At 43.0% G+C, this 9839-nt stretch overlaps 1 long non-coding RNA gene across 1 annotated transcript; it reads left to right on the plus strand.

Annotated features, from left to right (window-relative positions):
- The first annotated feature begins 86 nt into the window (after positions 1–86).
- Positions 87–3153, plus strand: LOC148128266 (uncharacterized). The gene is made up of 2 exons (XR_015741156.1): positions 87–216; positions 2943–3153. It is a non-coding gene; the product is annotated as an uncharacterized LOC148128266 (long non-coding RNA).
- The last annotated feature ends 6686 nt before the right edge of the window (positions 3154–9839 follow it).

Here is a 9839-nt window from a genome sequence, read left to right on the forward strand (position 1 = left end):
GCCTCCAATAGGAGGCCGCTTGCGGGACAACGCCCTTCCAGTGAAGCCCTCCGCTCCGGCCGTTCATTGGGCGAGCCACTGGGCGGCATCTTGTCACTGGAAGGCAGCGACTGCCAAAGACTCGGGGTGGTGGGGAAGGTGGGAGCGCCGCCTACTAGAGCCGGGCGAATACCAGCTTCTGCTGTTGTGGGAACGCATCTGCGCAAAGCTGGGCAGGTACTGCGGGTTTGAGGCCGCTTTAGGGGCGGCGCACTGGCTCTTATTCAGGGGAAGGTGCGAGCTAGTTACGCATCGAGGGCGCGGGCCGGGGGGTGGGGTGGAGGAATGAGATGATCGTTCGCCCTCCAGTGAATGCGGATAGCAAACCGAGGCACTGATCAGGGCAACCGGAGGACGGAGGCAGGAGAAATTGGGATGAGCTGGCAGGCCAAATCTGCCTGCCTGTGCTCGTTACCTCAAAGATAAAGCTTGCTTTCGATAGACGTGCACAATGAAGCCGGTCGGCGATTTTGGTTTTCAGAGACGAAGATCAGGGCCCTGGGAATCCCCAAAGGAGAATGTAATGGTTGTGTTCGTGCGGCACATTGAGCCATGAAGCAATTGTTTGGAAAAAGAGTTTTCGTTTGTAGCCCAGTGTCTTGGGAACCCAGGATTAATTAAATAAAATAAACTATGATTGTTGTCGACCATGGGTATATCTGTCATGCAGACATTGCTTGCCAGTATTACTCAGTGCTTGTCGCCTGTAAACATTTTGGAGGGTAGCTTTGTTAGTCTCACAAAAAAAAAAAAAAAACCTCAACAGATAGTATTTTTTTTTAACTTTGACAACTTTAAGATGTGTGGACTTCAACTCCCAGAATTCTCATGCTAACCGGAGAATTGTGGGAATTGAAGTCCACACATCTTAAAGTTGCCGAGGTTGAAAAACACTAGTCTAGGACTCTAGGTGGGACATCCCAAAGGTGCATTTTCACAAGGCAACTGGGCTATCTTGTTTCTCTTTGAAGACGTTTTGCTTCTCATCCAAGAAGCTTCTTCATCTCTGTAGCTTCTTGGATGAGAAGAGAAATATCTTCAAAGAAAAATCCAGAAAGCCCAGTTGCCTCTTGAAAAAGCACCTTTGGGACAAGCATGACCCGGAGGACTGAGAATCTCCACAGACACTAGTCTAGGACAACTTAGAAGGCAACAACTCATTGTATAACCTTTTATAGAACACAACTCGGAGTAGTATAAGCTAAGAGCTGGGTATATGAAAGATACTGTTTCAGAATCATACTAACTACACTTCAGAGTGAATGCAAAAAGTGCAAAGAGTACATGCTCAACTGTATCTGACTCAGTCCATGAGTAAGTGTATCCAATGACCTGATGCCAAATGACCCAGCAAACTAAGGATAGTTTTGATTTGCTTGGAAGCAGCTGTCTTGGCTGGTACCCTGGCTGCTTTTGCAATGGCTGGCGGACTGACGTTTCCTTGCTTTTTAAAAAATAATAATAAACCAATTGCAAAACCAATGAATGCTCTTCTGTGGTAGCCTGATGGGCATCGTGGTCACCAGGAATAGCATGTCACACAGCAGCCCCTCTGCCCATTTTTCATCTCTGCTCTGCTCCTGTGTCTGTATGAAAAAAAAGCTGGATAAGAAAGCAATTTTCTTTTATAGTCACTCATAAATCTTTATAAACTCATAAATCCAGAGGCCAGAATACTGTTGATTTTAAAGTAATTTTCCATTTATGAGGAAGTTGAAAGGAGTAGATCTATAAGATAGCTTGCTAAAAATTGTAGTTGACGCCCTTTACATTAATCATGCTTTTTTTAACCTGGCTTTGTACAACAGCATACTACACCCAGAAATAATCTAGCAGATAATTTATATATGACCATACTATTGGCTTCTGTGTCTTTTTCAAATAAACTTGTTTAGTTTGTGCCATGTAAATCACAAGTGCCTGTTTTCCTTGCCAAAGTAATATTTGTATTCATCTGTGAAAATTAAATTTAATCCCTTAATTTATTCCAGAGTTGCTCATGATGGAGCTTGCTTTATTTATCTTTTCATATGATTTGTGCATGATTTGCTGCATGAAATAAATATAATTTATTTATATAGTACAATTATATAAATTGTATTTATACATCGTATCATGACATTCTTTTGAAAGGCATTGATAATTTCTGAAAGCAATGGGAGAGACCAGGCAAAGATCTCTCTGACAAGGAGTTAAATATTGCTTTCCTCATTAATATGTAAAATATCCATCAGGAGTTAACACTGAAACCCCTCTTAAAATACACATTAACATTGAAATTCCTCTTAAACTATACCTTAATCTCAATGTAGTATACATTTCAATTATATTGATTTTACATTTGTTTCCTCTATATGGTCACAACAACCAACACAGTTCTATAATTTACATAGGCTGGTAACTTGTGTAGGAACTTTAATACCTGTGCTATTATATACTGATAGCAAAATAATGTTGACATCTTGCTTTGTACCAGTCTCAGCTTCTGGATCATCTCCAAAGGCTGCTGTGCATGGAACATGTTATGGTAGTCTAATAGATGATGATTGGGGCATGAGTAATGTCATTTTGGCATACTGGTCAAGATAGGATCTTGCACCCACCCATTCCACCCCACTCCTACTATTACTTCCACCTGTGGTTCCAAAAAAAGCCAAGGGTTAAGGAGGATTTTTTAATATATAAATTTTATTAAATGTTTTAAAGATAAAACTAACAAAACCTATTACTAAATAAGAAACATAGACAAAAGTAGAAAAAGAAAAGTTAAACTTATCAACCCTCAAGCTGACCTGACTGAGGCAATTTTGAGGCTTCAGCGTTGCCACACTGAAGCTGAGGGATAGGGATGGGGGAATAGAGATAGTTGGGGTGTGTAGTCAAAACAAAATACTTTCTCCTAGGAACCAAGGACATTCCCACAGGTGGCTGGAGAGATGAGGAATGAAGTTACCAGACAACCGGATGGCACCTTGATTGGACCATGTGATTGATTGATTGGGAAAGGGGAGAACCTTTTAATTTTAATTAGGTGAAAACCACGGGAATATTCAGAGTCGGTTTTCACCAGCCTGTGCCAATATGATATGTCCAATAAAACTATTCTTTGAGGAACTTGCTTGCCTCGGAGTTCTGTTTGCTATGGATGTATTATTTGGAACACTGACAAAAGAAATAGAAGCAGATTTGGAAATACAAATATAATTACAAAGTTATCTCTTACTCCATAGTTCTCAAAAAGTTCATGTTTTCACATATTTTTTTCCCTAATCATCAAAACCATATGTCCCAAGTGCCTTTTTTCTGTTTCATGTAACAAGTCTGTAAGGCGTTTCCAGTCAGCCATAACTGCAAATGTCTTTATCTTTATCAAAAGGAAGTTAATTTACACATCTCTGCAAGTTCCATCATCTTCATCAACCATTTTTCTGTTGTAGATAATGTTGAGCTTTTCTACCATTGAGCATATAATAATCTGGCTGCAGTTGTAATATATAAAAACAAAGTTCCATGTCTTTTTTCTAACTCTGTCCAGATCCAAAATAAAAGCCTCTGGTTTCAATTGTATATTAGTCTTTAAAATCTTCTGAATTAGTGTGTGCATTTATGTCCACATTTTTTGTTTTTGTTTTTACACATCCACCAGACACAATAATGTTCACATTTCCAACATAAATTTAAGATACTTGACACATGCCAGATAATTTTTCTGGTGACAAATATTAACAGTACATCATTTTATTAAAAAATTCTTTTGAACATAATGTAAATTTCATTCCTTTCAACTACATATTTGAGCCATTTGTATATTATAACCAAAATTATTTAGCCCGTTTTGTCATGTACTCTCGCTTGCTCTTCTGTTCAACTTTCCAGAAAAGTTTATACATTGTTGCAATAATGTTCTTCAGTATTTACACATTTCTGTTAAAACATTGTCAAAACCTTAAAATGTTTTATCCACTTCAAATCTTTTTAATAACTGTACATAGGAATATGATTGGCAAACATAGCCTTTTATCAACTTTTCCCTTGAGTTTATTTTAGATTTCCTTTGAGAAAAATTTAGAGTATTATGACAAGTTACCTGTTTATGTTTACTTATAATTTCCTGTGTATAAAATATTTCTGAAAAGCTGAAAGCTACAAGTGTTTTTGGACACAGTCTAGATTTACATTTATTCAATTTCTCAAAATGGCACACATGATGAGAAATCGCAAATCATAAACTAACATTTTCCAATGTGGGGGGGCTATGACTCCATCAAGAGTAACTACTAGAATATTGCTGTTAGACTGCTGAGATGTTCATTAACAAATAACTACTCCATCTTGGAAGGATTTAATCTGACTTTGATTTGCCCCATTCAGATCTTTACAGTCTTCTGTTCCCAAGTCAAGGTGATCATTTATAGCTCGGTATTGTCTATGTGTTGATGAAACCTCTTCCTAAACCAGTGGATTTCCTCAGATGTTGAATATAAATGTTGAATAACATAAAGAAAATGATCGTGCCTAGAAGAAGACAGGGGTTCAATCACTGCTCCTCCATGAACCTACCTGGAACCATTCATGTAGGTGGGAATGAACTATTGTGAGGAGTTCAGAATGCTCCATAGTCAATGGCACCGAACACCACCAAGAAATCTAACAGGGACAAGAGGCACTTTGCAATCTAAGCCCAAAATACACTGCTTAAAAAAATAAAGGGAACACTTAAACAACACAATATAACTCCAAGTCAATCACACTTCTGTGAAATCAAACTGTCCACTTAGGTAGCAACACTGATTGACAATCAATTTCACATGCTGTTGTACAAATGGAATAGACAACAGGTGGAAAGCATAGGCAGTTAACAAGACATCCCCAATAAAGGAGTGGTTCTGCCGGTGGTGACCACAGACCACTTCTCAGTTCCTATGCTTACTGGCTGATGCTTTGGTCACTTTTGAATGCTGGTGGTGCTTTCACTCTAGTGGTAGCATGAGAGGGAGTCTACAACCCACGCAAGTGGCTCAGGTAGTGCAGCTCATCCAGGATGGCACATCAATGAGAGCCGTGGCAAGAAGGTTTGCTGTGTCTGTCAGCGTAGTGTCTAGAGGATGGGGGCGCTACCAAGAGACAGGCCAGAACATCAGGAGACGTGGAAGCGGTTGTAGGAGGGCAACAACCCAGCACCAGGACCGCTACCTCCGCCTTTGTGCAAGGAGGGACAGGAGGAGCACTGCCAGAGCCCTGCAAAATGACCTCCAGCAGGCCACAAATGTGCATGTGGCTGCTCAAATGGTCAGAAACAGACTCCATGAGGGTGGTATGAGGGCCCGACATCCACAGGTGGGGGTTGTGCTTACAGCCTAACACCGTGCAGGACGTTTGGCATTTGCCAGAGAACACCAAGATTGGCAAATTTGCCAGTGGCACCCTGTGCTCTTCACAGATGAAAGGTTCACACTGAGCACATGTGACAGACGTGACAAGGTCTGGAGATGCCATGGAGAACGTTCTGCTGCCTGTAACATCCTTCAGCATGACCAGTTTGGCAGTGGGTCAGTAATGATGTGGGGTGGCATTTCTTTAGGGGGCCACACAGCCCTCCATGTGCTCACCAGAGGTAGCCTGACTGCCATTAGGTACCGAGATGAGATCCTCAGACCCCTTGTGAGACCATATGCTGGTGTGGTTGGCCCTGGGTTCCTCCTAATGCATGACAATGCTGGACCTCATGTGGCTGGAGTGTGTCAGCAGTTCCTGCAAGACAAAGGCATTGATGCTATGGACTGGCCCGCCCGTTCCCCAGACCTGAATCCAATTGAGCACATCTGGGACATCATGTCTCACTCCATCCAGCAATGCCACGTTGCACCACAGACTGTCCAGGAGTTGGGGGATGCTTTAGTCCAGGTGTGGGAGGAGATCCCTCAGGAGACCATCCACCATCTCATCAGGAGCATGCCCAGGTGTTGTAGGGAGGTCATACAGGCACATGGAGGCCACACACACTACTAAGCCTCATTTGTTTTAAGCCTCACTTGTTTTAAGGACATTACATCAAAGTTGGATCAGCCTGTCGTGTTTTTTTCCACTTGAATTTTGAGTGTAACTCCAAATCCAGACCTCCATGGGTTGCTAAATTTTATTTCCATTGCTAATTTTTGTGTGATTTTGTTGTCAGCACATTCAACTATGTAATGAACAAAGTATTTAATAAGAATATTTCATTCATTCAGATCTAGGATGTCTTAGTTTTGTGTTCCCTTTATTTTTTTTGAGCAGTGTATAAATCATCTACAAAGCAACCAGTGTTCCATGAACAGGCCTGAGTATTGACTAAACATTATTTGAGAAAAAGCTGAGGAGAAAAATAACCAGGGTATGGTTTTTCAGGAGACAGCAATCTGAAACTATGTCCTTTGTAATGAAATACTAATAACCTCCTACATTCATTTGTTAAGTGCTGCCAAAGAGCCAGGAAAGTCATGGGACAAATTCATGAGTAATATCATTCTGACTACCGAGGACCCTATTCACTTTCTCAAGCATTACAAAAGAATGCCAGATAACTCCACAAGGTATTTCTTCATTCATCACCATAGATTTTGTCCAATTGGCATCCAAGTCAGAACACATAGAAGCTCATTAGCTGTTGAGGATGAACAGTAAGGAAAACCTGCCTTATCCATATTTTCTGAAACTGTCTAGTAACAAAAACAGGAAGCTGAATACGATGAATATTCCACCTGATTTGGTAAAGTTCTTGCTTTATGCCTGGTGGACCATTCTTAATTTTTTAACCTCTGTCTGGTCAATGGAGCTATCACTTTTTAGTGAAATACATATTTCATTTACATCTCTTCCAGCAGCTAAAAGCACTGGTTTGTGGATTTGAGTTGAAACTAGTTACAATTTTTTCTAATGATACAATACTTACAACTTTTTCTATGGGGTGATGATGGGAGGATATGCACATGGCATATTAACTAAGGTAACAATGGACCGTAGAATACAGACACAAACTAGATGCAGTAGGTCAGAGATGCTTGTAAGGTACATTGAACACAAGAACTCAAATGACTCTTTAGTCAAAACCAAGAATCTTAGGAGAAACATATATCATGAGACACTTCTATTCATACTTGGCAAGAGGTGCAGAATCACATGGATCAAATGAGAAGTAACTTTATTAATCACTCACTTAGAATGGTTAGGTGTTAACTGGAAAAAGCTATTGGTTAACTGCATTTTGATATTCTTTCTCAACTCACCTTCTGATCTGAGGCATGATTCCCAATGCAATTGTCTTACATTGAATTGTCTATGTATATTGGGCACCCTCCAGTCTAACAAAACTGGAGGGCACCGCACCAGGTTGGAGTAGACTGGCTTAAGGCAATTTGTCTTTTAGAGCAAAGTATCTGAATTACTTGCCTATTTAGCAATTCACTGTGTGAATCAAGCTATTATGGTTTATAAAATGCAGTTTATAATGCAGCACATTGTGTGAACCCATCCAACTGAGCCTTAGGCAATAAACCATAATTGCAAACTATGAGTTAATACAGTAATCACTAAATCAAGTAATCCGTTCAGTTGGTCTAGTATTGGCTTGATTGAGTGAGTAAGGTCTTTTCAAGCCTTATTACTGAAATAACTGATGTAGCAGTTTGGATCCCATGCAGCCAGAGAACTCTAAACACGTATCCAACAGAATCTCCCCAACAGATTATACCACACATATTATACACACAGAGGGGAGGGGGATAAGGACTGTTACTTAGAACAGGGGTGGGCAAACTACGGCCCGTGGGCCACATCCGGCCTGTTGGTCTGTCCAATCTGGCCTGCCCCAGAAAAAAAATCGCTGGGCATGGCATATTGCCCTGCACTGCATGGCCCCCAAAGCTGCAAAACAGTGCGGAGCGCTCTCGGGATAGGAAAGAAAAGAAGAACTTTGCAAAGGCCTCGGCTGGGAGTTCGAAATCACCTCTGAGTGCGACCTCTCCAAAGGTGAGTCCCCGCCGATCCCCCTTTTTTTTCCGGGGCTTCCAGGCTTAAACTTTGCAAAGGCAAAGTTTGCAGGGGGGAGCGTCTTCCTGCCAAGGAGCGGGAAGGGTTCCACCCGGCGGGCGGGCTGCTTGGAGCCACCTAAAGCTAGGCCTCTGCTGGTGGAGCCTTGCCCTGCCTTGGTGCCCCGTTTCGCGGCTCGGCGGTCCTGCTTGGGCAGCACTTTAAAAGCCCTCCTCCTCACGTACACGCCCGATGAGCCGCTCACCATGATGGTGTCTCCCAGCATCCGAGCAACTTCCCAGCAACTTGTGGCTTCCTTTTTCCTCACGGGCACTCACGCCTGACCCCGAGCTGCGTGGTGGAGGGGAAGCCCGGAGTGCTGCCGGGTCGCCTCCTCCAAGCAACCTGCCCGCCCACCAGGGAAGATACTCCTGCCTGCAAACTTCCTCTCGGGCGCTCGCGCCTGGCCCCAAGCCACGTGGCGGAGGGGAAACCCGGAGTGCCGCTGGGTCGCCTCCAAGCAGCCCACCCGCCCGCTGGGCGGAACCCTTCCTGCTCCTCGGCGGGAAGATGCTCCTGCCTGCAAACTTTGCCTGTGCAAAGTTTAAGCCTGGAAGCCTCGGAAACCCGAGCAACTTCCCAGCAACTTGCGGCTTTTTCTTCTCGGGCGCTCGTGCCTGGCCCCGAGCCACGTGGTGAAGGGGAAGCCCGGTGGGCGGGCCAGCTGCTTAGAGGAAGCGACCCGGTGGCGCTCCAGGCTTCCCCTCCGCCACGCGGCTCGGGGCCAGGCACGAATGCCCAAGAGGAAGTTTGCAGGCAGGAGCGTCTTCCCGCCAAGGAGCGGGAAGGGTTCCACCCAGCGGGTGGGTGGGCTGCTTGGAGGAGGCGACCCGCGGCGCTTCGGGCTTCCCCTCTGCCACGTGGCTCAGGGCCAGGCGTGAGTGCCAGAGAGGAAAAAGCAAGCCGCAAGTTGCTGGGAAGTTGCTTGGGTGCTGGGAGCCACCGTCGTGGTGAGCGGCTTGTCGGGCACGTACGCGAGGAGGAGGGCTTTTAAAGTGCCGCCCGAGCAGGACCACTGAGCTGGGAAACGGGGCACCAAGGCAGGGCAAGGCTCCACCAGCAGCGGCCTAGCTTTAGGTGGGCTTGGATGCCCCTGAGCGCGGTTTGCTGTTTGTCCTCTCCTGGGACTCGCGTTTGGAAAGCGTGGAAAGTAGTAGCAGGAGCAGCTGCGGTGTTACTTTTTCTTATATATATATATATATATATATATATATATATATATATATATATATATATATATATATATATATATATATATATATATATATATATATATATGTTTTCTGAGGTTCTCAGCGGTATATGTATGTGGATCTTTGGTTGTTGGGTTTTCTCCAGCGTAAGATTCGAAGTATCTAGAGCAACGTTTCGATGAAGTCTCATTCATCATCTTCAGGCTTCTGTTTTCGGCTCTGTGCTTCTCAGAGTGATGAGCTGCAATCTCACATCACTCTGAGAAGCACAGAGCCAAAACAGAAGCCTGAAGATGATGAATGAGACTTCATCAAACGTGCTCAGATACTTCGAATCTTACGCGAGAAACCCAACAACAAAGATCCACATATATATATATATGTATATATATATATATATATATATATATATATATATATATATATATATATATGTATATGTATATGTATATGTATATGTATATGTATATGTATATGTATATGTATATGTATATATATATATATATAATATATATTATAAAGGGCCCATTATAAAATTCA

The sequence above is a fragment of the Pseudonaja textilis genome, chromosome 1 (assembly GCF_049901715.1).
Source record: "Pseudonaja textilis isolate UNSWEBS1 chromosome 1, rPseTex1.2, whole genome shotgun sequence".
Taxonomy (NCBI): domain Eukaryota; kingdom Metazoa; phylum Chordata; class Lepidosauria; order Squamata; family Elapidae; genus Pseudonaja; species Pseudonaja textilis.